Source organism: Lampris incognitus, chromosome 8 (genome assembly GCF_029633865.1).
Source record: "Lampris incognitus isolate fLamInc1 chromosome 8, fLamInc1.hap2, whole genome shotgun sequence".
Taxonomy (NCBI): Eukaryota; Metazoa; Chordata; class Actinopteri; order Lampriformes; family Lampridae; genus Lampris; species Lampris incognitus.
The window spans coordinates 21,228,769-21,253,334 of NC_079218.1; the positions used below are offsets into that span (position 1 = coordinate 21,228,769).

Below are 24,566 nucleotides of genomic sequence, written 5' to 3' on the forward strand. Positions count from 1 at the left end.
CCTCCTGGCACTTAACAGTGTACACTATATTGCTCTGTTTGTGCCAGGGGACCCGATCCTTTGGGTGGACCAACTTCTGGTGCAGTGTGTTTTGCTTTTTTTTCCCCCGTTTTTCAGTTTTATATTCAAAACACATGCAAACAAGATAAAACAAAATAAAACAAAAATAAACAGACAAAAAACAAAAACAACAGGAGAAAGGAAAAAAGAGAAAAAAGGTTTTGGGGTTTGAAAGCAACTGAGACGCGGTGTTTGGAAAATACGCGACTCAACTGTTCCGACACTCCCGCCACATACGGAATCACCACTGGCTTACGCTTAGGCAGCTGTTGTCCTCCACCTCTCTTCGATTGGCTGGTGCACTGTTTGGGCGTTTTTCTGGCTTCGCCAAACGTCCAGTTAGGATAACCACACTTAACCTGCTTGACTCCTAGTTTGTGGTCCAGTGGATGATGAGAGTCAAAACTTAAGTACTGATCACTATGTGTTGGTTTACGATAAACATCAACAATCAAATGTCCCCCATAACCAATCGCAATTTCACAGTTTAAGAAGGCGAACCTGTCATTTTTCACATCCTCCCTGGTGAACTTGATGTGGTTGTCCACAGAGCTAATGTGGTCGGTGAAATGTGGTACATCCTGAGATTTAATTTTAACCCAGGTGTCGTCCACAAATCTGAACCAATGGCTAGCTGGTGTCTCTGGATAGGACATCTATTATGGACATGTTCACAGATATGCAGCTGTTTCCTGGCCCACTAATATTCCCTAACCTTTGTTCTGTCTGCTGCTTATTGCCCCATGCACATTCTGGCTCGCTTGCTGCTGCCGGTTTGCCTTACCTGTTGGTCTTACTGTTTGGATATGCTGCTCTTGTTCTGTTGTTGTATAGCCTGATGCTGTTGTCCGCTAGCTACCTGCTCAATGTTGTTGTTGTTTTGTTTTGTTTTTTGTGCCAGATTGCATATAATTTATGTAATGCTTGTTGTGATGCTTCTTGTGACTGTATGTAAGTAGTGGATGTGTTGGAAATGTTTGGATTTGATGTTTCTTTCAGACCCTACCGCTTTCTCTCAAGAGGCTTTGCCTTTTAGTAGGCCGCCACTGTAAATAAGAATTTGTTCTCAATGACTTGTCTGGTTAAATAAAGGTTAGATAAAATAAAATGTAAAGTTAAAGTTTGAAAAATATGAACTGAAACAGACACCAACACTGATTTATAGGGACCTCATTAGGCAAATCATTACTTTTGAAGACACCTGTTCTTCATGGGATTATCCTTATCTAAGGATATTCTTCTTCTTCACAGGTTTCCTTACAAAGGGAACATAAAATGAACAAATGTAAGTGTACCACATTTAAAAAAAAAATAATTCCAACATTATTTATATTTATCATTAAATGTTTCAGTATTTGGTATGGTCTGGGATATAATCAAGTACATAGAGGTCAACAAAAGTGATGCCAAACACAAACAAAACCGTGAATTTTGTGTTGCAGCAAAGATGAAATGACTGATTAACTTGGAAATATGGAACAATCCCGAAATGATTGGATGTACATAATGTGACATACTACCTAGGGATGAGTGACACATGCTCACCCATATAATGTCATATAGCTATTTGATTTTATTTCTTGATGAAGAAATTGGTTACATTTTTAAACTGAAAATACTTATGTATTACACTACATGCATCCCGCTTGAGGCGCTTTGCAATGACTGAATATATTAAAGACAAGTAGCAGATCGATATTTAGGTCCAGCACAATCCCACAACTGGTTTTGTTCATGTTTAAATCATAGGTCTGGATATTTTCCACAGAGATTTTTTTGGGTTTTTCTTTGGAGCAGGGTCTTGAGCTAATGACCAGCTGTAAAATACATGACACCTTAATGAGAATGGGGAAACGATTTGTTTGTTTTCTTTTCTTTAGTATTGGATCAAAATGGTACTAGCTGTGCAATCTATTCGGCTCTGAAGACTGATCTTTTTTAAAAAATAAAGTCACTTTGTGGTCAAGTTTCAAACTTCAAGAATTTATGTGTATATATCTTTAGTTGTTCAGCTCAACATATCACTTATCAGGGCTCCATGGAGAACAGGACAGCAAGTGATGCTTGACGAACTAAATTCAAAAACTGTCCCCAGTCTTGACCGCTCAGGGAGACAGCTGCCAGTTCAGGCTCCCTTACAGCTCTGCAGTGATGGATGAGCGTGCCTTGCTCCCTAGCCTTGCTAATGAAATTGACGGTGCAATTATCACCAAAACATCCAACCATACAACAAAAAGTCAAAGGTGCTTGTGGTGCAATGCACTTTGGTGGTGTAACACAATGCTTTTTTTTTTTTTTAAATCTGTGCTGTAGGCAGGCTTGGCATACAACACAGGGAATTTGTATGTCAATGTGTCCTAGGCAGGGTGTGTGTGAGGCAGATCCATCCATCCATTAGCTGAACCGCTTATCCTGTTCTCAGGGTCGCGGGAATGCTGGAGCCTATTCCAGCAGTCATTAGGCGTTGGGCGGCAGGTGGGAAGACACCCTGGACAGGCCGCCAGGCCATCACAGGGCCGACACACACACACACACACACACACACACACACACACACACACACACACACACACACGCATATTCATATAGGGACAATTTAGCACGGCCAATTCACCTGACTTACATGTCTTTGGACTGTGGGAGGAAACCAGAGCCCCCGGAGGAAACCCACGCAGACATGGGGAGAACATGCAAACTCCACACAGAGGACGACCCAGAATGACCCACCAAAGTTGGACTACCCGGGGCTCGAACCCAGGACCTTCTTGCTGTGAGGCAACCGCGCTAACCACTGCGCCACTGTGCCGCCCTGTGAGGCAGATGCTAGCAGATGATGTGTCCACCTATGTGTATGTGAAATGTCCACCTGTGAGTGCACGGGATTAATCCCAATAAATTCTGGTGTCTGACATCCGCAACTTATTGTAATGCCCCCGAGCAGCAGACAGGCTCTGCAGCCACCCACAGCCCCCGCAGTCATGCAGACACTCCACAACCAAGAGAATAGTCAGAATCCAATGCACCGCAACCCCAGAGGAACACCGAGCCCACAGAGGGGCCAGGAGCCTGCAGAACAACACCCATGCATGCCCCTGAGGAGCATAAACCAGTCCCCACAAGCTGGGCCTGGAGCCTGGCCCCGTGACCAACGCACCGCCGGGGAACGCCCACCCAGCGGGTAGGCGGGGGGGGCATGCCCATCCTCGCCCAATGTAGGGGTGAGGCATGCCACATTGCCGCTGGGTAGATACCACATCTGGCCACACGCACCAAGCATAGACCCATGTTGCCAAATACACTTGACCCAGGCCACCCGACAGCAACCCCGTTCGGGGCAGACAGGGCCCCACCAGCACCCGTGAACAGCCAGACATGCGGTCCCTGTGGCTCTCGCACCCGTGACGCCCATCACAGAAAAGCCACACAGCAGGAGCAAGTCTGACAGCCACCTCCTGCTCCAGGGCCCACATCCACAATGGCGAGCCACCACCCAGGGGCCCTGGAAAACACTTCACTGCAGCCCTGCCAGAACTCAGTGGGAAGGACACCACCCAGCACCGAGGACAGAGTGATCCACCTGGGCAGGGGCCCCTCCCGCCCGCCTCCAGCTGACCACCAATCCACGCCGACCTGCCGAAAATCCGTCCGTCCCAGTAGTCCCAGTGCTTATTGTTCGCTCGTGTCATGTATGTAGTTAAAATGGCGGGGGAGTGGGAGTATGAGTCGTCCAGGTTCATCAGGCCCGAACCACCTGTGGTGTATTAAACACTAATACTCTTCTAAAACTGTTTAAGTAGATAACTGGAAAGTGAACACGGCAGACTTATGACAGTAACGTAGTATATTTATTATTACGCTGTAACAACCTAGCTATCCCGAGTAGAGCAGAGTACCAAGAGAACGCCCTGGTGGCGATTCTGCCTTATATACTCTTCAGTAACAACCAATAGCTGACCTCCACCTCATTCAGCACCAATCACATTTGAATGTGCCCATTCAAAACCAACCAACCCACACTGGTTAATATTCTGTGTTGGGAACACCACAGCTCCTCCCCTGTAAATTCAAACTTTTTTTTTCTAGGATTCTAACATATCCTTTTTGCTCTTAAGCTCATAACCACGTACAGTATTTCTTCAACAGTAACCATACATTACATTACAGATTTCTTTTCTTTTCTCTCTTTTTTTTTTTCAATAGCCAATCTGCATGTCAGTCACAAGTTCAGTCTATCAGGAGGACGTCTGTCTCTCACAGGACGAGTGTTCCTTTCCACAACTGGCGGTGGTGGTTCTACAGGTCGTTCTTCCACAACCTGTGGTTCAGGATGTTCTGACACATCAGTGTCTGCATTGAAATCATCAATCTCCCAAGAAGCTCTATCACAAGAGTCCGTTTGAGTCTGATTTGGATTTCCCTTGACACCCAATATCTGGTTCACATGTCTTTTCACACAATTTCCATTTACTTCAACACTGTATGTGACAGGACCCAACACTTCACTTATAACTCCATTCAACCATTTCTCCCCTCCCCTGTAATTTTTTACCAACACGTGTTGGTTCAGACTCGGTCTGCATTCTCTGAGAGAACTTTGGTTTGATAAGACACAACCTGGTTTGCACCTGTCATCTCAGAAATAGCTCAGCTGGGGTCTTTCCTGTCTTAGTATGGGGTGTGTTTCTATACCCAATCAGAAAATTTGCTACACAGTGCTCAAGCGTCATACCACCAATGGCTCTATTCTTTGCAAGGGATTTCTTAAGATTTTGGACCAATCTTTCAGCTAAACCATTACTTGCAGGATGGTATGCAGGTGACTTGATGTGTTTTACTCCATTTTTAGTCAAAAATGACTCAAACTCTTGCGATACGAACTGAGGTCCGTTATCAGTTACAACCTCTTTAGGCAACCCATAAGCTGCAAATAAATTTCTCATTGCTTCAATTGTCTTAGATGAAGTAGTAGTGGTCATGGGAACTATCTCTGGCCATCTAGCATAGGCATCCATCACTACTAAAAACAACTGCTTGTGGTCCTCAGCAAAATCAAGATGTACTCTTTCCCATGGACTCGAAGACCATTTCCATCTATGTATCGGTGCGGTAGCAGGCATACTACGCTGCTGCTGACAAATAGTACACTGATTCACTTCACGTTCAATACTGTCATCTAATGTAGGCCACCAGAATAAACTTCTGGCGAGGGACTTCATTTTAACTATTCCCCAGTGGTGCTCATGTAATTCCGACAATAGCCTGTCTCTTAGTTTATCAGGCACTACCACATGGTAACCCCATAATAAACAATCATCCTCAATGCTAAGCTCTAATTTTCTCTGAAAATAAGGCTTCAGTGACTCATCCTGTACATGTTTAGGCCATCCAGTTAACACCAACTGTTTAACCACTCTTAACACAGGATCTCTGTCTGTTTCTTTGGCTATTTCTCTAGCAGTAAGAGGTAAGTCTTCCAGGTAAGACACTCTGTAAATTGGGTTTGACACCACATCTACATCAGGCTTCACAGGTAATCTTGATAAAGTATCAGCATTGCTATGCTGCTCTGACTTCTTGTACTGGATTTCGTATGTATACGCTGCCAAAATTAGAGCCCACCTTTGTAATCTAGCAGCGGCCAGTGTTGGCACACCTGTTTTAGGCCCCAGAATTTTCAACAGTGGCTTGTGGTCTGTCAATAACAAGAATTTCCTTCCTTAAAGATACTCATGGAATTTCATAACTCCAAAAACAAGACCCAGTGCCTCTTTTTCCAGTTGAGAGTAATTCTGTTCTGTTTTAGTTAACATTCTGGATGCAAATGCGATAGGTCTCTCACTTCCATCTTTCATTTTGTGGCTGATTACAGCACCAACTCCATAAGGAGAAGCATCACATGCTAGTATGATATGTAACTCTGCATCAAAATGTACTAACAATTTTTCTGACTGAAGAGACTTCTTTGCACTATCAAATGCACTTTGACATTTCTCTGACCATTCCCAGGTTGCATCTTTATGCAGCAATGCTGTCATTGGATGAATCAGAGTAGATAGATTAGGGATAAACTTCCCATAGTAGTTTAACAGAGCTAAGAATGACCTGAGTTCAGTTACATTTTTCGGAACTGGAGCCCTCTGAATAGCATCTGTCTTTTCCTTCATTGGATGTATGCCCACGGCATCAATGACATGCCCTAAGTATGAAACGCTGTTCTGCATGAATGCACACTTCTCTCTTTTAACCCTGAGATTGTAAGTTTCAAGTCTACTAAGCACCTTTTCCAAGTTAGTCAGGTGCCTTTCTGTATCTTCCAGTAATTAAGATGTCATCTAAATAACAGATGACCCCTTCCATGCCCTGAAGAACCTGATCCATAATCTTTTGAAAAATAGCAGGAGCGCTAGCAACACCGTAGGGTAACCTATTGTAGTGATACAACCCTCTGTGTGTGTTGATAGTTAGGTAATGTCTTGAATTGTCCTCTAACAGAACTTGCTGATAAGCCTGCGACAAGTCTAATTTAGTAAACTGCTGACCTCCTGCTAGTTTAGCAAATAAATCTTGGGTTTTGGGTAGTGGATACTGTTCCACATTCAACCATGGATTGATGGTGACCTTGTAGTCTCCACATATTCTCACACTGTCATCCTTTTTAGGCACACAAACTATTGGAGCTGCCCACTCACTGTAATTAATGGGTGAGATGACACCTTCAGCCTCCAATTTTGTCAGTTCTCTCTCTACGGCTTCTCTTAATGCATAAGGCACGTTTCTAGGCTTACAGAACTTGGGCACTGCATCTGGAACTACATGTAGTCTGGCTTCAATACCTTTTAACTTGCCTAGCTCAGGTTTGAACACTGATGCATGTCTGGCACACACATCATCCACTGTATCAGGAGCCACTCTGTTGACTCTTGACCAGTCTAGCTTTAATTGACTTATCCAGTCTCTGCCCATTAATGCAGGACCTCTTCCTTTCACGACTAGTAGTTCTAGCTTTTCTGAGCGTTCCTTGCATTTCACCTTTGCTGCGAATTTTCCTATCAACGGCAATGATTCCTCACTGTAGGTTTTCAGCACACAATTTGCAGGACTAAGTTTCACATCTTTAAACCTGCGTTTAAGTAGAGTTTCAGATATCACTGACACGGCTGCGCCAGTGTCTACCTCTATTTTCACCCTTGTACCATTTACACTGACATACACATAGTAGGGTTTCACAATGTCACCTTTACCTGTGTCCATTGCAAAAAGTTCGGCCCCTCCACTGTCCAATGTCTGACCAGTGTCAATGTTCTGTACAGCATCCACCATGCACCTTGTTGGCACACAGCAGTCGTCTCTGGCACTGCAGAGCTGAGGCTGGATAGGATCTCCATCTGCCCGAAGACTGAGCGTTGCTCTGGTCCACGTGCTGGGAAGCGTTGCAACCAAGTCTTCCCTGCTGCTTGATAGTGCTGGAATTTGTACATGTTCCGTGCTGGAGAGCGTGGCAACATTCCAAATGCCTGGTCCCTTTCGATGCCTTGCCATAGCTTCCTTCTTTAGGTGAACGGCATGCTTTTGCGATGTGTCCCTTTGTCTTGCACTGGTGACACTCTGCGTCCTTGAACCTGCATTCATCCGGTCTGTGGCCTTTTCCATTGCAGCGATAGCAGGGCTTTCCATTAGCTGTAGACTTTACCATAGCCTCTCTATGCTTTAGGTTAGCCTTCATTTCTACCACATTAGCTTTATAGCCTTTCTGTGCAAACTGTTGCGCACTGTTGCCTTTTGTTACCTCAAAAGAAAGCGCCATTTCGACTGCGAGCTGTAATGTTAAGTCGTTTGTGTGAGCAGCATTGAGTAACCGATGTCTTAGCTCACTGCTCTTAACTCCACAGACAAACCTATCACGCAGTGCTTCATCTAAAAATGTTCCAAATTTGCATGTGGCTGCTAACTTTCTCAAACTTGCAATGTGCTCACTTATTTTTTCGTTTTCCTTTTGGTTTCTTCCGTGAAACTTGCATCTCTCGGCAATAAAGTTGGTTTTCGGGATGTAGTGCTTTTCTAGCATTCCCACCAGTACTTCATATGTTTTACCCGATGGCTTATCTGGTGCACACAAATCCATCAGCAAGCTATGTGCCCTTTTTCCTACCACCGTAAGAGATACCGCTTTGGTTTTCTCATCTCGAGTGCCCAATCCATTTGCTGCGAAGTACTGCTCTAACCGCTGGCGATAACTATCAAAACTTTCCTCACTTTCCTCGAAGTGGAAATCTTCTGGTTTACCGAATGCCATCTTCTGTTCGACGGTCCTTTCACTCTCCAAAAGTCTCCCTGGTTGTTCGTCGTTTACTTCTGCCTTGCTGGAGCTGCTTGACATGCTAACTCTGTGACTTCCAACTTAAACATCCCATCCTCGTCGCCAAACTGTGGTGAATGAAACACTAATACTGTTCTAAACTGTTTAAGTAGATAACTGGAAAGTGCACACGGCAGACTTATGACAGTAACGTAGTATATTTATTATTACGCTGTAACAACCTAGCTATTCCGAGTAGAGCGGAGTACCAAGAGAACGCCCTGGTGGCGATACTGCCTTATATACTCTTCAGTAACAACCAATAGCTGACCTCCACCTCATTCAGCACCAATCACATTTGAATGTGCACATTCAAAACCAACCAACCCACACTGGTTAATATTCTGTGTTGGGAACACCACACCACCCACACTCCTCCTGTTCAGCCGACCCTGACCTGGTAGTGGGTGTTGTTTGGAGTATGGTTTGTATGAATGTGTGTGTGTATGTAATAAGCTAGTGTGATTAAGATTAAAATTTCAGGATATTGTCAAGGTGCAAGCAGGGGTAGGAGCGTTGCGGGCAAGATCTCAACCATTCGCTTCGGCTCCGTCCAAATGGCTTGCACCTCACCGGTCCCACAAACCCTAGGCCCATGTATGTGTGCTGCATATGTATTCTAGAACTGGGAGAGTAAAGCTAAGCGCAAACAGGTCTGACAGATTGTTAGAGATATCAAATACCCAGGTGTCTAATATTGCCTGTTGTGATAGTTAAAGGAAGATTCTGAGTTACAGCATTCTAGTTTTCCCCATTGAGTGGTTGGACTGATATAAGATTTAATACCTCCGGTAGGGATGTTGATGTATTCTGTATCTATAAAAAAAAATCATCTGCATATAAACTGATTTTGTGAACAGTTTCCTGTTTGTATGCCAGTTATGTTATTGTTTTGGCAAATAGCTGCTGCGAGAGGTTCGATGAAGATGGCAAATTGCAGAGGTGAGGGTGGACATCATACAATGGCGCTTTTTAATAGATATAATCCAAGAAAAGATTCGTTTATATTGATAGTACCTTTTAAAGCCAGTCAAGACTAGTAAATATTTTCAAACTAGATTTTATTTTTACATTTACATATACAGTAATTCTCAATATTCACTTTCCTCTCAATGTTAAGCTAAACATGACGGGCTTTTAATATGTTTGTTGATTCCAATGAAGTTTGAAGGCTTAAAGAATTCCAGCCTGGCTCAAATATATCAAGCCTCATAGCTGAATAGCTGATTAATATTTGATATGCAACATAGCCAAGTCGACCACAATCACAAACTGTTATATAGCTAGACAAACATCAGAACGGTCCCTGGGTTGTAGGCCGACAAAACCGCATATCTTACTGCTTCTTTTCCCTTTGAATATGATCCAGGTTATGTGAATATAGTGATCGGATGGTGCGTGGGTGAAATGTGGTCTAAATTTTAGAGGATGTGACATTTGTGCTTAAACCTATATCAGCCTCTCTGTATCAGTGGACAGTTTTGTCAGTTGAAGAGCCAGGGCGCATTTCAAATCATAATTTCTAGAATTATTTACACAGTCATGGAGAATGCGTACTTAAAATGTGCCAAAAAAAATCACAAATGCAACTTTACATCCACATTGCAAAGACAGAATGCATTCACTTCCGTCATTACTGCATGCCAATCACAGGCACATGCACATACTCACAAACACCTACAAAGACAAGACTCAGACAGAAGGGAGATGCGAAGAGAAGGCAAGAGCCATAAGCTTGACTTCATGTGGTCTATTTAGCTGTTGTCGTGGAAGATCAAAGCATTTGCCGTTGTGCTCCCTTCCAGTGAGATTTCAGAGCTGTGCAACTCACAGCTCAGCTAAGGGATTAGGCCCAGCCTTGAATTTAAGTGTGTGTTTGTGTGTGTTGGGGGGGTGGGGGGCTAGCCTACGGGGAGTGTGCATGTTTCTATTTATGGTATGTACTGCATAAACTCAAGCTTGGTGTCTTGCAGGCATTCACTGGAGCCTCGGCCCCGTTTTGAGTGAAAGAGGGAGTGAAAGAGGAATGTACTGCAGTAATTTATGTACGTTGACAAGTGTGCACCGTGTAAATTAGGGATGTGACTCCCCATCACCGAGGCTGATGCGATACGCATCTCTATGCATTGCCAGTGATCCGATACATTAAAGCTATATACGAAGAAACTACCGATGTGATACGATACGATTCACCCCTATTGCGATGGTGTGCGATTCGACACACAATGCGACTCAATACGATACGATGTGATGCGATGTGATGCAAAAGAATGATGCTGCGCAATTCAATATGGTACAGAGAGTTCGATTTTATTTCTTAAGCATACGGCGAATCATAAATTAACTAAAAAAGTGCCACTTTACATGTTTCTTTCTCTAGTATTGCAATTCATTAAGCATCTCATTTATGCTGTTTCTTTTTGACCTCTGTGCCTTTATTATTTAGAAATGTGATCAATAATTTGATATTTAGATTGATTCCTCCTCTCTAAACCTTTTCTCAAGTGCGCTCTCTCATGTGGCCACAGCTGGGCCTCTGTAGTAGCGAGGCATGTCACGGAGCAGTGGAGACGAGAGCTTGAGAAACTGTTTAGAGAGGAGGAATCAATCTAAATATCAAATTATTGGTCACAAATTGTTGGTCACATTACTAAATAATAAAGGCATTGGGCCTCTACTAATAATTATATATAAATGAATTGGATTTTCTCAACGCAAAGGTGTTAGAAACGATGCATCTCGAGTTCATCCCAAAGTTTATCTGGTGCACGCTTTTTTAATTGGGGCACTCGCCTCATTAACTTTTATGCCGGTGCACCGATGTGAACCGGTGAATCTTACCATTCCCAGTGTAAATGCAAACTACTTCCCCATATGCCATTTGTTTCATTCATTCAGCATTTGTAGACAATGTGAAAGAACATTAAAGTTTTTCTAGTCATATATACCTTAGAGTTCCCTCCATACTTTAGAAAGCCCCTGTGAGAGTCTCAAAACTATTTTTAGTTGTTTAGCACGCTATGATGATGGTATTGCAAACTTGCTTATAACTCACAATTCTACCTATTCTGTCGAGGCTTAGCCTTTTCTAATTAATGGGGAGCATGCTGTGCTTGTGTCTTTGGCTGTCCTCTTGTGTGAAAAGCTGGCGTCACAGTGATCATCTGGGCCCAGGGCCTGATGCCAACTCCACCAATCACATAAGCATAAAGGACAGATGAACCAATTACACACCAGCCGCGCTCACAGGATGGGGGTGTAAAGACACAGCTGATCACATGGAGACTGAGATGGTGTGTGTGTGTGCGTGTGTGTGTGTGTGTGAGAGAGATAAATAACTGTGTAGTGATTATAGCAGAATCACTTTTTAAAAAAAGCATAACATTCCATAATAGTAGAGATAAGTATTTTACTATCAGGTTGTTGATGTCCCTTGCAATAGTTGTTTCATCGGTTGCCACTAGCATGAAACGCAAATGATAACTGAATTGCTGGTGACTGAGGAAATGTCGTTTTTCCAACACCAAGGATCTAATTTCGTTTTGTTCTTTGGAGGGCCAGCCCTTTTAAGACGCTCGGTCCAAAGAAGTGAAGAAGTGAATCTGTGTACCACCCAAGCTTGTTGTATTGCTATTATATCTGAGCAGAACATTTAAAAATCAATTCTAATCAGCGTTGAACAAAACAGTCTGAGGGGTGTGATCTTTAATGTACGCTCTTGAATTAAGTAAAAATTACAAGAAGTAGAGGTGTATTTCATAGCACATTAATTTATCATATCAGAAATCTGATTGCTAAAGTCCCTAAAAAGCAGTGCACAATAATAAGCTTGCCTGGGGAGGGTAAACAACAGCGATTTTCATTCCTCCTCTAATACAAAAAAAAAGAAGAAGAAGAAATTAGAAAGCCACCCTATTTCGTCATTGTACAGGTTACAACGAAATTTGTTCTCTGTATTTAACCCATCCTATTGTATTGGAAGAGTGGACAGCTGCAGCGCCTGGGGACCAACTCCAGTTCTTCTTTGCATTGCCTTGGTCAGCAGCAGCAGTCAGGAGTATTAACCCTAACATGCATGTCTTTTTGATGGTGGGAGGAAACTGGAGCACCTAGAGGAAACCCATGCAGACTACACAGAAAGGACCTGGGACGGCCTAGGGTTCAAACCCGGGACCTTCTTGCTGTAAGGCAACAGTGCTAACCCCTGGGCCACCGTGCCGCGCATAAAAACCCAATTATTCTCAATAAACAGATGAGGTCATTATCTCTCCATTGAAACCATATTAAACCTGGCTAAGGCGAACAAGGGTGACTAAAAGGACATATTCTTTGATAGAGAGTGATGGCCAGATGCAGTGCAGCAGCACCAGCTAGAGGGTCGATGTGCCTGCTATTCTGATTAGGCAGTTAGCTGTATGATCATAATTACATCTACAGAAGGTTGAAAAAAGGAATAACACTGCAACCAATATAAAAATGATTTATCAATTGTCCACCCATTATCAGTTACTAAATTATCACAGTGTGAATGAAGTTACATTCAGATACTGTCCCATTTAAAGCATTGCACTGCGATACAATGGGAAATAAACTGGTTGAGGCCTCTGGAAGTGAGAACCTCTTAAATGCCACATTTTATGGATGCCTCTGCATGTGGTATCTGCTCTTGTTTAGACTTCTTCTACCAGCCCAGTCTGGTTGTCATTCTAGTAAGGGCTGCAAGGAAACTGAACTAGATTGGACCCTTAATTATCTGGTCGTTGGATAATATTTTTTTATATTGTCATCCTTCCCTCACAAAGGTCACTAAACTTGCTTTGTGTGTGTGTTTTCTCTTGGATCTCTACCTTGTGGAGAAGGTGGAGAAGCCTGCATGTACTAATGATCCCAAGAGCTATGCCATCCGGAGCTTGGCTCCAGGAAGCGTCACCCAAGGCAGATAGGTCAAGAGGGAGGTTCCAGACGAAGAGTGATCCAACAGACCTCAGAGGCGAAACTGGCAGAAGATGTCTCCAGGTCACAAAGGCAGTGAAGGCGGATGAAGGCTGCAGCAGAGGGTGGTCCCCAATTGTCTTTGGACTCTAGCCACCCCCTGCTAAGGACCATGTGGTGGCTGCAGGTGCATCAACCTCTCCACGTAAAAAACTCACACGCAGGCGTCCTCCAGCAAGGGAATCAACCTATAAACATTCTGGGTCAAAGCCTGTGGCAATCAGGAAGAGGTGACGGGGGCAGGACAGTGAGGTGTGGCAGCCCCTAGCCACAACCTGGCACACAGGTGATTGGTGTATGATCAGTTGCTAAGACCTGGGACTGAGGCAGAGGGGCTTCTCGGCTGCTGCACCCATGATTGAGCAGCCCAATTTAGGATCCGCTCTGCTCACCCCAGTTGGAGAGGGGGCTAGAAAAGGTGCCCTAAATATAGTCTGCCTCATACCTCCTGTCTAGACTATCACATCCAGTGGGATCACCACCATGTAGTCAGAAACAGAAACTCATATTTTTTCGAGCCTAGAACATACGAACTCCCATGGACAATCAATCCAGCGATCAACCTGAATAGCATACTGCCATCATCACCCGAGAGCTGAGGAGATTCTGGATTGATATGGTCACACTCTCTGAAACCTGACTGGCCAACCAAGGGCAGCTGGAAAGAGGAGAGGGGTGGTTACACTTTCTTCTGGAAAGGAAAAGCAGCCAATGAGCTGAGGATCCACAATTTTGGTTTTGCCATCAAAAACAGCTTCATTTGCCACCTTGCTATGCTTTCTCTTGGCATCAATGAACACCAGATGACAATATGACTGATGCATGTAAAGAATCAAAGCATCACTGTCATCAATGTATACGCTCCAACCCTTGATTTACAAGATGAAGTTAAGGAGACCTTCTATACAATGTTCTCATTAAAGTCCCCAAAGAGGATGAGCTAATCCTGTTTGGAGATTTCAGTGCCAGTGTCATATGGAATTACAACTTGTGCAGAGGCATAATTGGCAAGGAAGGTGTTGGAAACAAAACCTACAGTGACATCCTGCTGTTAACAACATGCTCAGAACACAGTTTAACCATCACCAACACACTTCCACCAGAAGAACAAATTTAAAACAAACTGGAGGCACCCTCGTTCTAACATTTGGCTGCTTATTGACTATACTATTGTCCGTCAAAGAGACCGACGAGAGGTACTTAACACCAGAGTGATGATCGGTGCAGATGACTGCTGGACTGACCACCACCTTATCCGCCCCACCCTGTCCATTCATCTTCACCAGAAAGGAAGGGTGCAGAAAAAGCAGAGCTGCCGAAAGCTCAACCTCGAACAACTGACCTCTCGTCAACAGTTCCAGGCCATGCTCAGTACATCAATGCCTAAGCAGTATCCAGATGATATTGAAATCCACTGAGATATGCTCACGGCTGCAATCACTGGCACCTGTAAAACCACTCTTGGACATAAGATGAAGAATCACCAAGACTGGTTTGATGAGAATGACCTGGAAATCCAATGGTTGATCAACATCAAGTGGAAAGCCTTTACCATCTGGCAGAATGACATCACCTACCAAAATAAACAACTTGCCCATGCAAGAACAAAGTCAGCTGTCCAAAGCTGGGTCAGGGAATTGAAGAACCAGTAGTGGACGAAGAAGGCCCTTCAGATCAAACATCTTGCAGACTCTGGGGATACCAGAGGCTTCTTCAATACAACTAAAGCAATATTAGTGGGGCAGTTTAGCATAAAAATTGTGCATTTTGTGATAAAAGCGTCAAACTTGGTACATATGCAGCTTGATATATTTAGAAGAAATTTGCATATGGAGCCACTGAAAATTAACCCCGTAGTGGCCATGGCAGGCATGGACATTATTAGATCGCTTTTAGCAGGGCTGTGGCCTCCCTAAATTTCATATTGTGGGAGTGCAGGAATGAGGAGACGGAGAGATCGAGTCGAGTCAATTCCGTTTACTCGCCTGACAAAATGACATCGATACAGCACAATCTCTCGTGGCAACCAGCTAACCGCTAGGCTGCCGCAAACATGGCTCACCCCAGAAACTCCAAGCAGTGCCTACGTCAGCACTCTGAATGTCTGCTTTAAAGGAGCGGCAGCCCCTGGTGAATCCACCCTCAATTGTGTATCACCACAATATCAGCCATTTTGACAAGACAGCAGAGAATGTTACCTTTCCAGAGATACCAATATCATTATTCTAGTCCAAATAGAACCAGAGATATGCCATTTTACATATCGGATGTCACCAATGCATGTTGAAAAAACTAAGTTCCCAGTCACTTTTGAGACATTATTCATCTATACACTATGTATAGACATCTATACCTAAACACTCCTCTTCTGTCGGTCAAGGTTTAGAACCAGCAATTGCAGGGAATAATACACAATTCAGTACTTCAAAAGTGTTCATCGTTCTTTTTATTGTTTTTTTATTTACAAAAGTAACTTAGTTTTTTCAACATGCATTGGTGACATCCGATATGTAAAATGGGATATCTCTGGTTCTATTTGGACTAGAACAATAATATTGGTATCTCTGGAAAGGTAACATTCTCCTCCGTCTTGTCATAATGGCTGATATGAAATTTAGGGAGGCCACAGCCCCGCTAAAAGCGATCTAATAACGTCCATGCCTGCCATGGCCACTGCGGGGTTAATTTTCAGTGGCTCCATATCCAAATTTCTTCTAAATATATTAAGCTACATATGTACCAAGTTTAGTGCTTTTATCACAAAATGCACAATCCTTATGAATATTGGAGCTAAGCTGCCCCACTATATATGGTCCCAGCCCTCTCCGTCTACCCCCCCCCCCTTCACTCCAAAGATGGACACACACTGCTAACAGACAATGAGTCAATCAAAGAGAGGTGGAAAGAGCACTGCCAGGACCTTTTAAACCAGGACTCTAACCCTGAGGTGGAAGCTCTACAATTCCTTCAACAACCCAAAGAGGAGGACATGGAGGCACTGCCTAGTCTAAGAGAAGTCCAGGGGGCCACCAGAAAGATGAAAATCAACAAGACTGCTGGTCCTGATGGAATAACGGCAGAAGTACTGAGGGCAGGCGAACCTACATTCCTCAGACATATCCATGCCCTGCTACTTAAAATACAGGAAAAAGAGGAATCCCTGTGCAACTTAGGGCCGCATTCATTGTCTCTTTTTACTTTTTCTTCCCAATTGTACTTGGCCAATAACCCTATTTTTTGAGCTATCCCGGTCACTGTTCCACCCCCACTGCTGATCCAGGGAGGGCTGCAGACTACCACATGCCTCCTCCGATACATGTGGAGTCGCCAGCTGCTGCTTTTCACCTGACAGTGAGGAGTTTCGCTAGGGTCCCCCTCGCTACGGTCCCCCCCCTGAACAGGCGCCCCGACTGACCAGAGGAGGTACTAGTGCAGTGACCAGGACACATACCCACATCCAGCTTCCCACCTGCTGACACGGCCAATTGTGTCAGTAGGGATGCCTGACCAAGCCAGGGATAACACGGGGATTCAAACCAGCGATCCCCGTGTTGGTAGGCAATGATATAGACCACTACGCTACCTGGATGCCCATTGTCTCTATATTTAAGAAAGGAGACAAAGCTGAGTGCGGCAACTACTGTGGCATTTCCCTGCTTTCCACCACAGGGAAAGCTCTGGCTAGGGTCTTGGCCAACAGACTCCTCCTAATATCAGAGGAAATTCTTCCAGAATCCCAGAGTGATATTCATCCTAACAGAGGGACAGTGGACATGATTTTTACCGCTCGCCAACCCTAAGAAAAAGCCCAGGAACAGAATCAGCCATTGTACATTGCATTTATGGATTTAACCAAAGCATTTGATTTCATAAACTGTCAGGCCCTCTGGCTAGTTCTGTCAAAACTAGGCTGCCCTGACAAATATATCAGAGTACTACAACTATTGCATGACAATATGTCAGCTAGAGTACTCAGCAGTTATGGAGATGAGACAGAGTCCTTCAAGATCCACACAGGAGTTAAATCATCCTCTACCTCATGGGTCCTAATTTGCCTCAGGGAGTCAAAATCATGTACAGAACTGATGAGAATCTTCTGAACATTAGCAGATTAAGGGCTAAAAATAAACTACCACCACATCCATCATTGATCTGCAGTACACCGATGACAATGCCTTAGTGTCCCTCGTAGAAGAGGAACTACAGTGCATACTGGACGCCTTTGCAAAGGCATACAAGCAGCTTGGTCTGGCCACTAACTTAAAAAAGACCCATATCCTCTACCAGCCCCCACCCAAAAGAAATATGCCTGCTCTGCCCCCATCGATCTCTGTAGACAACACAAGACTCAAAAACGTGGAACAGTTCCCATATCTTGGCAGCCTTCTCTCCTCCGAAGCCAACACTGATATCGAAATACACCGTCATCTCAGTTGTGCCAGCCGGGCCATCTCAGGATGGAGAAAAATAGTTTTTGAAAACGGTGACCTTCAGGCCAGAACAAAAATTCTGGTGTACAAACCGGTAGAGCTGCCCATCCTACTGTATGGGCCAGAAACATGGACCACATATAGCAGGCACCTGAAGGCACTTGAGGCATACCAACAGCAATGCCTCAGGAAGATCCTTAAGATCAGCTGGGAAGATAAGCTCACCAACTTCAGTGTGCTTGAGGAGGACAACATGCTTACTATAACTGCCACCATCGCACAACATCAGCTGAGATGGGCTGGCCATGTCCTCCGCATGTCTGACTCTTGCCTCCCAAAACAAGTCCTTTACTCTTAGGTTGTGACAGGATGCTGTATAACACCAAGGCCACATCAAAAGGTTTGGCATTAACCTTAACACCTGGGGACGAGCAGCAAAAAAACAGGAGACTGTCTGTTTGTGAGGGTGCTGCGTGCTGCAACCATGACCTCCACCATGCTGCTAAAAACAAGCGCAGACTCAGAATGGAGCAAGTTATCATAAAGGCCCAAACCACATCCACAACCACTCCTTCACACCCTTGCCCGCATTGCCCCAACATATGCAGCTCCAGGATCAGCCTCTATGGCCACCTGAATATCCAGAAGAACCCAGAAGGACAGTCATACTTGACTCAGAGTGACTGCCGATGATGATGATGATGATGATGATGATGACGATGATGATGATGATGTGTGTGTGTGTGTGTCTGTGTGAAATAAATGGACTCTAGGAATATTCCTTGAAATTAAAAATACAGCCATGTAATACTGTAAGACCTTGTCTAGGTCGTGTTTAAAAATGCATGCAGCTGCATTATGTACATTATTAAAACACAGAATCAGTTAGACCTTCTTTATTGACTTTTTACCTAAACTTTGCAAGAGATGATTTTTTTTAGAGATATCCGTTTGTTTATTTTAACTTTTCTTTAGCCAGGTTAGCCCATTGAGATTAAGGATCTAGAATACTTTCAGATTAATTTAGTTAAACACAAAACAGCTATTAACACATTTCATGAGTAACAGACAATCCCATAAAAAAGCATTAACAGACAAGAAGAAAGTCAGAGACAGACAGACAGACAGAGAGCGAGAGAAAGAGTGAGAGTTGAATTTTAAAGTCCTTTATTTAGAATTTATTCACGCTATCCAAACCAAAATGCCTGTGTTAAAAAACAGATTAAAAAAAAACCAAAGCCAAATGAAACTGAAATTTTTTCAAAAATGAATAAACAAATCCTCAATAGCAGAACACAACCATCCCCAACACCCCAAATGTTCATAAAGGCATCTGTGCTGCCTGTCAGTTTATAGTACTCAAATTCCACCGAGTCATGCAGCTATCAGTCCAGTCATCATCAGAACAGGATCTACTGACCCTGAATCTGGTTCTTTCTGGTTTTCCAAATTGACCGTTTAGCCACTCCAGACACCGTGTTAATGTTTACATGCACAGACTTTTTTGCGGCTGGAAATTTTGGCCAATAAATAAAATATTCAAAAGAAAAACTTTCTCCTAGACCCTGAAAGCATGAAAGAAATTGACTAAATAAACCCTGAATTATAGGACACAAGATAAAAGTGCTGTAATGACTCCCTGCTAAAACAGGAAGTACATCCCTCCTCTATGCTAGGATCCAGGTGCACCAGATATGTTTTTAGCTGTAGCCCCACGTTCAATCCCCCACTGGAGGTCCCCCATCCATTTGTAAATGGGGGGTTTGTACAGAGTCAGCCAAACAGCCTTTTGGAAAATAACCTGGGCCAAAAAAACTTAGTCCACATCGAAGCCTTTATCCCTGCCAGAGAGCATAAATGCGACACTTTAACACAGGAGCAATAAGCTGCTTTCTTACCCATGGTCTCAAATTCCCCCAGCTCTGGAGTTTTGAAAGACAGAGAACTATCCTCCTCCTCCTTCAACTTCCCAACAACAGGAGAGACAGTCAGATAGGGAAATACTCACCTTCATCATCCCAATGGTCAGACAGAGTATGGTTCTCAGCAAATGCTCTGAGGGGCCCTGGCAGGCGGCACAGACCTTATCCACCAACCTGTGCAGTCATCTAAAAGACTTGAATGTTTCACAGTTGTTTTCATGAGATGGCCAGCTTGACACAATGAGCCTCTCACAAGCTGGACCGCAAGCTAACAGACAGCAAGACCTGGGAGTTGATTAAAACATTACGCAACAATGGCTCCTCAAAAATCCACATCCATGGTGTCATAACACATACTTGGTGGAAACTGAAAATCTGCTGATTGCAAGACTGATTTATAGAGGGGTGTCAACCCTGTAAGTTCCACAACCTGAGGGTGGAGCAAGAACATTTGCATATCGTAATCAAGTCGGCCAGCTCTCCTCAGTAACAATCAAGCCGTGTCCTACCAGCTGAGTCCAAAGTTGTAAAACAGTCTCTGCACAGTCTGGAACCTGAACGATGTTATCCTGGATGGGATGTCCATGAGGCCTTGTCTGCCCTCACGTACTGATAGGTTCAATGCAGCTGCCTTAATCCACTGTTGATTTGACCAGAAAAAATCCACAATTGTAATCTGGATTTGCTCAATAAGGCTCCTTGGTGGAGGTCAGACTTTCAGTCTGTGCCATAGGGTTGAGGAAACCAATTTATTGACAGCCCGGACCTTTCCACTATAAGAAAGTTGAGGTAGCAACTATTTCCATTTAGACAGCCTGGCACACACCTTCTCTACTACACCTTCCCAATTTTGCCTTTGAAAGTCCTTTGTTCCTCGGAACACACCTAAAACGTTCATCCCTGTCCTCCCCCACCTAAGACCCCCCTGGCAGACTGGGAGAATTCCTCTCTCTCTCCATTGACCGATCTACAAGGCCTCACTCTTTACCTGATTAACTTTTGCATAGGAGGCCTTTTCATAAAGTCCAAAACACTCAATGAAAACCCCCACATCACTCTGATATTTTATGAAAACGTTTATGTCATCAGCATATGCTAATACCACCAACGGGGGACTCTGTGGCCACCCCGGAAGGGGGTGCGCTGTTACTTTAAGCCTGAGTCTATTTAAGAATGGCTCAATAGCCAGCAAGTACAGTTGTCCAGAGATTGGATAGCCCTACCTAATTCCTCTCTGAGCAAGAACTTAACGACTTAACCCCCCACCCCACAACCATGTCGGAAAACCTTCCCCAATATCAAATGCCCTCAAAGTAGAAAATAAAACATATGGTCAACATGATCACAAGCTTTTTCCTAGTCCAGCGATAAAATACCAACATCAAGATTATACAAATCACAAATATCCAACACATCTCCCCAAAAAAAGATGATCCATGAGGGATCTGTCTGACACACATTAAGAGCGATCTTTATGGAACAGTAAATCTAAGCGAAGACGCATCCCCGCTAAAATCTGACAGCAACCAATACACTAAAACATATAATAATCGCAACATAAGCTGAAAACTATCAAGCAAAACACATATCACAAAACTAGCAAAATGCTTTTAGCAAACAGTCGCTCTCACCAAATGCTCTCACACATCCCCAGCTCCCAGCATGCAACAGCAGAGAGGGAGACAGAGAGACAGAGACATATTCGAAAGTGGTACAGCCATGAAGCAACCCAAATAAAGAACTGAAGAATTATCACATTTGCATTCCATTGCCAGTTTCCAGTAAATTCTTCTTTAAACCTGTTCTGATCCCTTTTGTAATGCAACAGTAAATAAGCTTAAATGTGTTGACTATCAAGTCATTAATTAGGCTAATTAATCTTAATTCCTTCGAAAGGGTAAGAGTTAATCAATTGGGAGAATAGGACAGCCCACACAATTTGCACCTCTGCAGATGAAAACTCTGTGTTGGAAAATGCAGTGGAATTGTTTCCGCAATGAGATTAGCTAGCTGTGTAGAGGTTTTACCCATTTCTCTTTAGTCAGTGGTGGAAAGAAATTGGGGAAAGAAGAGGAACGTCTAGCGATAGCCCTCCCTTTTTAAGTTATTTCACAGCCAACCACAGCTCATTGTTTCCCTTGTGGTTACAGCAAAGCATTTAATCGGTAAAAGTGATTAAATAGTTGCTTCCAAAAAAAAACTTCAGATTTAGCTCTAGAAGCCAGGGGCAGAGACAATTATCACCAGCTAAAATATACATGCTCTTCTGGATAGATGACATCTATGTTTTATGAAATAAGGTGTGACCTTGGTAGGCTAGCTGGATGGAGAGAATCCCTCATTACTGCAAGCGACACAGCTTTTACCCCTGCCGCAACCATGTGTCCTGTAAAAAAAAACACAGACGCCCTCCCGGTTCAGTCATTGCATGCTGCTCTAGATAAGACAGAATAGCCCGGACAGCAGGGAGAACTGGCTTTTAAATGGCCCCATTTACTGGAAGTGTGTAGCTACGTTTGTGTGTGTGTGTGTGTGTGTGTGTGTGTGTGTGTGTGTGTGTGTGTGTGTGTGTGTGTGTGTGTGTGTGTGTGTGTGTGTGTGTCAGAGTGATGACTCCAGGTACTTACTTCAATCACTGACCCACTTGAACCTGATTCGTTCCTTTACTCTGCTATGTCAGGAAGAGACAATCCACCAGAGACAAAGAGAAACATAGGAGGGTACAGGAAAAACAGAAGTCAAGTTCTCACCAGGGATTGTCCAACTCCAGGGTTTTTTTTTTGTTTTGTTTTTTTTACTGGTCCAATTCTCCATGTTAATTTGGATTTGGTTGGATTGGATTGGTTATGGATATTGTCCTGACTCTCATTTAATAAGGTAAGTTGATTAAAAAAAAAAAACGTTGTTGGTTTATAGAGGATTTTTCATAGGGAACAATGAGTCACACAAACGTGCATAAATCATGTTTGGGAATGTCCCAGAATGATCGCAAAGCACTACCGATGTCCTATGAGGCGCTTGCCTGAGGAGATGAGGGTTGAAAAGAAAAAAAAATAAAACAAGCAATTGGCTTTCAGCAGTATGTTTATCTTATCCTCAGACAGAACCCAGCAATTGCCACGTGCTAGGGCAAAGCGTTTATGAAGTGTACAGCACTTGATTCTTTAACATAAGTTTCACTTTGTATCTGCTATCAAATTCACAAAATTGCAGGTAAATTTCTCCTCTTCTCTCTATACTAGTGTGTATAAAAAGGAAAGGCAAAGACAGCTCAGTGTATCTGATTATTTTGTGAGATGGAAGACTGATTGATTGCTTCATAGAGATTCAAGGGTAGATAGGGTAAACTAATTAACTTCTGAAGGACATTTTCAGCCTGAACGTATTACAGGGAGTGCTGGACTTTTTAGTTCACTGGGCAAGACAGTATTGGCAAGGGACTTGATGACCTTCCTCTACTTGGCTGGCACTTCAGTACTTTAGCAAATCAGGGTTGGACTCTCCTGTAAACATTCGTCTGCAAGGTGACCATAAGTGTATATGAGTCAAGGAAGCAAACCTTAACAACTCACTGCAGTACAATACACTCAGCTGCCATTTTATTTGTTACACCTGCATATTAATGCTCCAAACAGTGAATTACGTGGTCGTAATTCAATAGATAAAGTATGTAGTTTAACAAAATACAATAAAAATATAGGACATAATGCCAGATCAGCTCCACAGAACAAAGTAAAACATGGTCAGGATAGAGTCACGAGCATAATTAAAATGAAGAGAATTACAGTCGATAAAACAAGGATTATGATGAAAACAAAATAAGGGGATGAAAGAAAAATATAAAGAATTAGAAATATAAAATTATAAAAGTGTAAGATATAAACAATATAAAATAAATAACTAAATAAAAGTTGGGCAACAATGGTGGCACGGTTGCACAGTGGTTAGTGCAGTCGCCTCACAGCAGAAGGCCCTGGGTTTGAACCCCGGGATAGTCCAAACTTGGGGGTCATCCCAGGTCGTCCTCTGTGTGCAGGTTCTCCCCATGTCTATGTGGGTTTCCTCCGGGTGCTGCAGTTTCCTCCCACAGTCTAAAAACATGTTGGTCAGGTGAATTGTGGCCATACTAAATTGTCCCCAGGTGTGTGTGTGTTGTGTGTTGTGTGTGTGTGTGTGTGTGTGTGTGTGTGTGTGTGTGTGTGTGTGTGTGTGTGTGTGTGTGTGTGTGTGTGTGTGTGAGTGTTGGCCCTGTGATTGACTGGCAGCCTGTCCAGGGTTTCTCCCTGCCTGCTGCCCAGTGACTGCTGGGATAGGCTCCAGCATCACGTGACCCTAAGTAAGATAAGCGGCTTGGATAATGGATGGATGGAAGGTACATTTACTGTTCAATCTAATGTTAGAATGGGAAATAAGTATGATCTAAGTGACTTTGAATATGGCATGATCAATGGTGCCGGATCTGGTGGCTCTAGCATCTCAAAAACAGCTGCCAACCCAGGATTTTGGCTCACTACAGTGTCTGAAGTTTATAGAGCATGGTGCGATAAACACGCATTAATAGTAGAGCAAGTGTAAGGCACTTTTGTTGTAACAGGGAAGCCACAGCTCAGTCCAACAGTGGTGTGCAGAGGGGTATCACTGAAGTCACAACTTGTTGAACCTTGAAATAAATGGGCTACATCAGAAAAAGACCATGCTGGATTCCACTCCTGTCAGCTAAAAAATAAGAGGATGAAACTACAGAGGGAACATGGTCACTAAATGAGAACAAATGAAGGGTCAAAAACCATGACCTGGTCCAACAAT

General features: G+C 43.5%; 1 pseudogene; it reads right to left on the reverse strand.

Moving 5' to 3' along the window:
* Positions 1 to 5,741: 5,741 nt before the first annotated feature.
* On the reverse strand, positions 5,742 to 6,825 carry LOC130117325 (uncharacterized protein K02A2.6-like; annotated as a pseudogene).
* Positions 6,826 to 24,566: the final 17,741 nt, after the last annotated feature.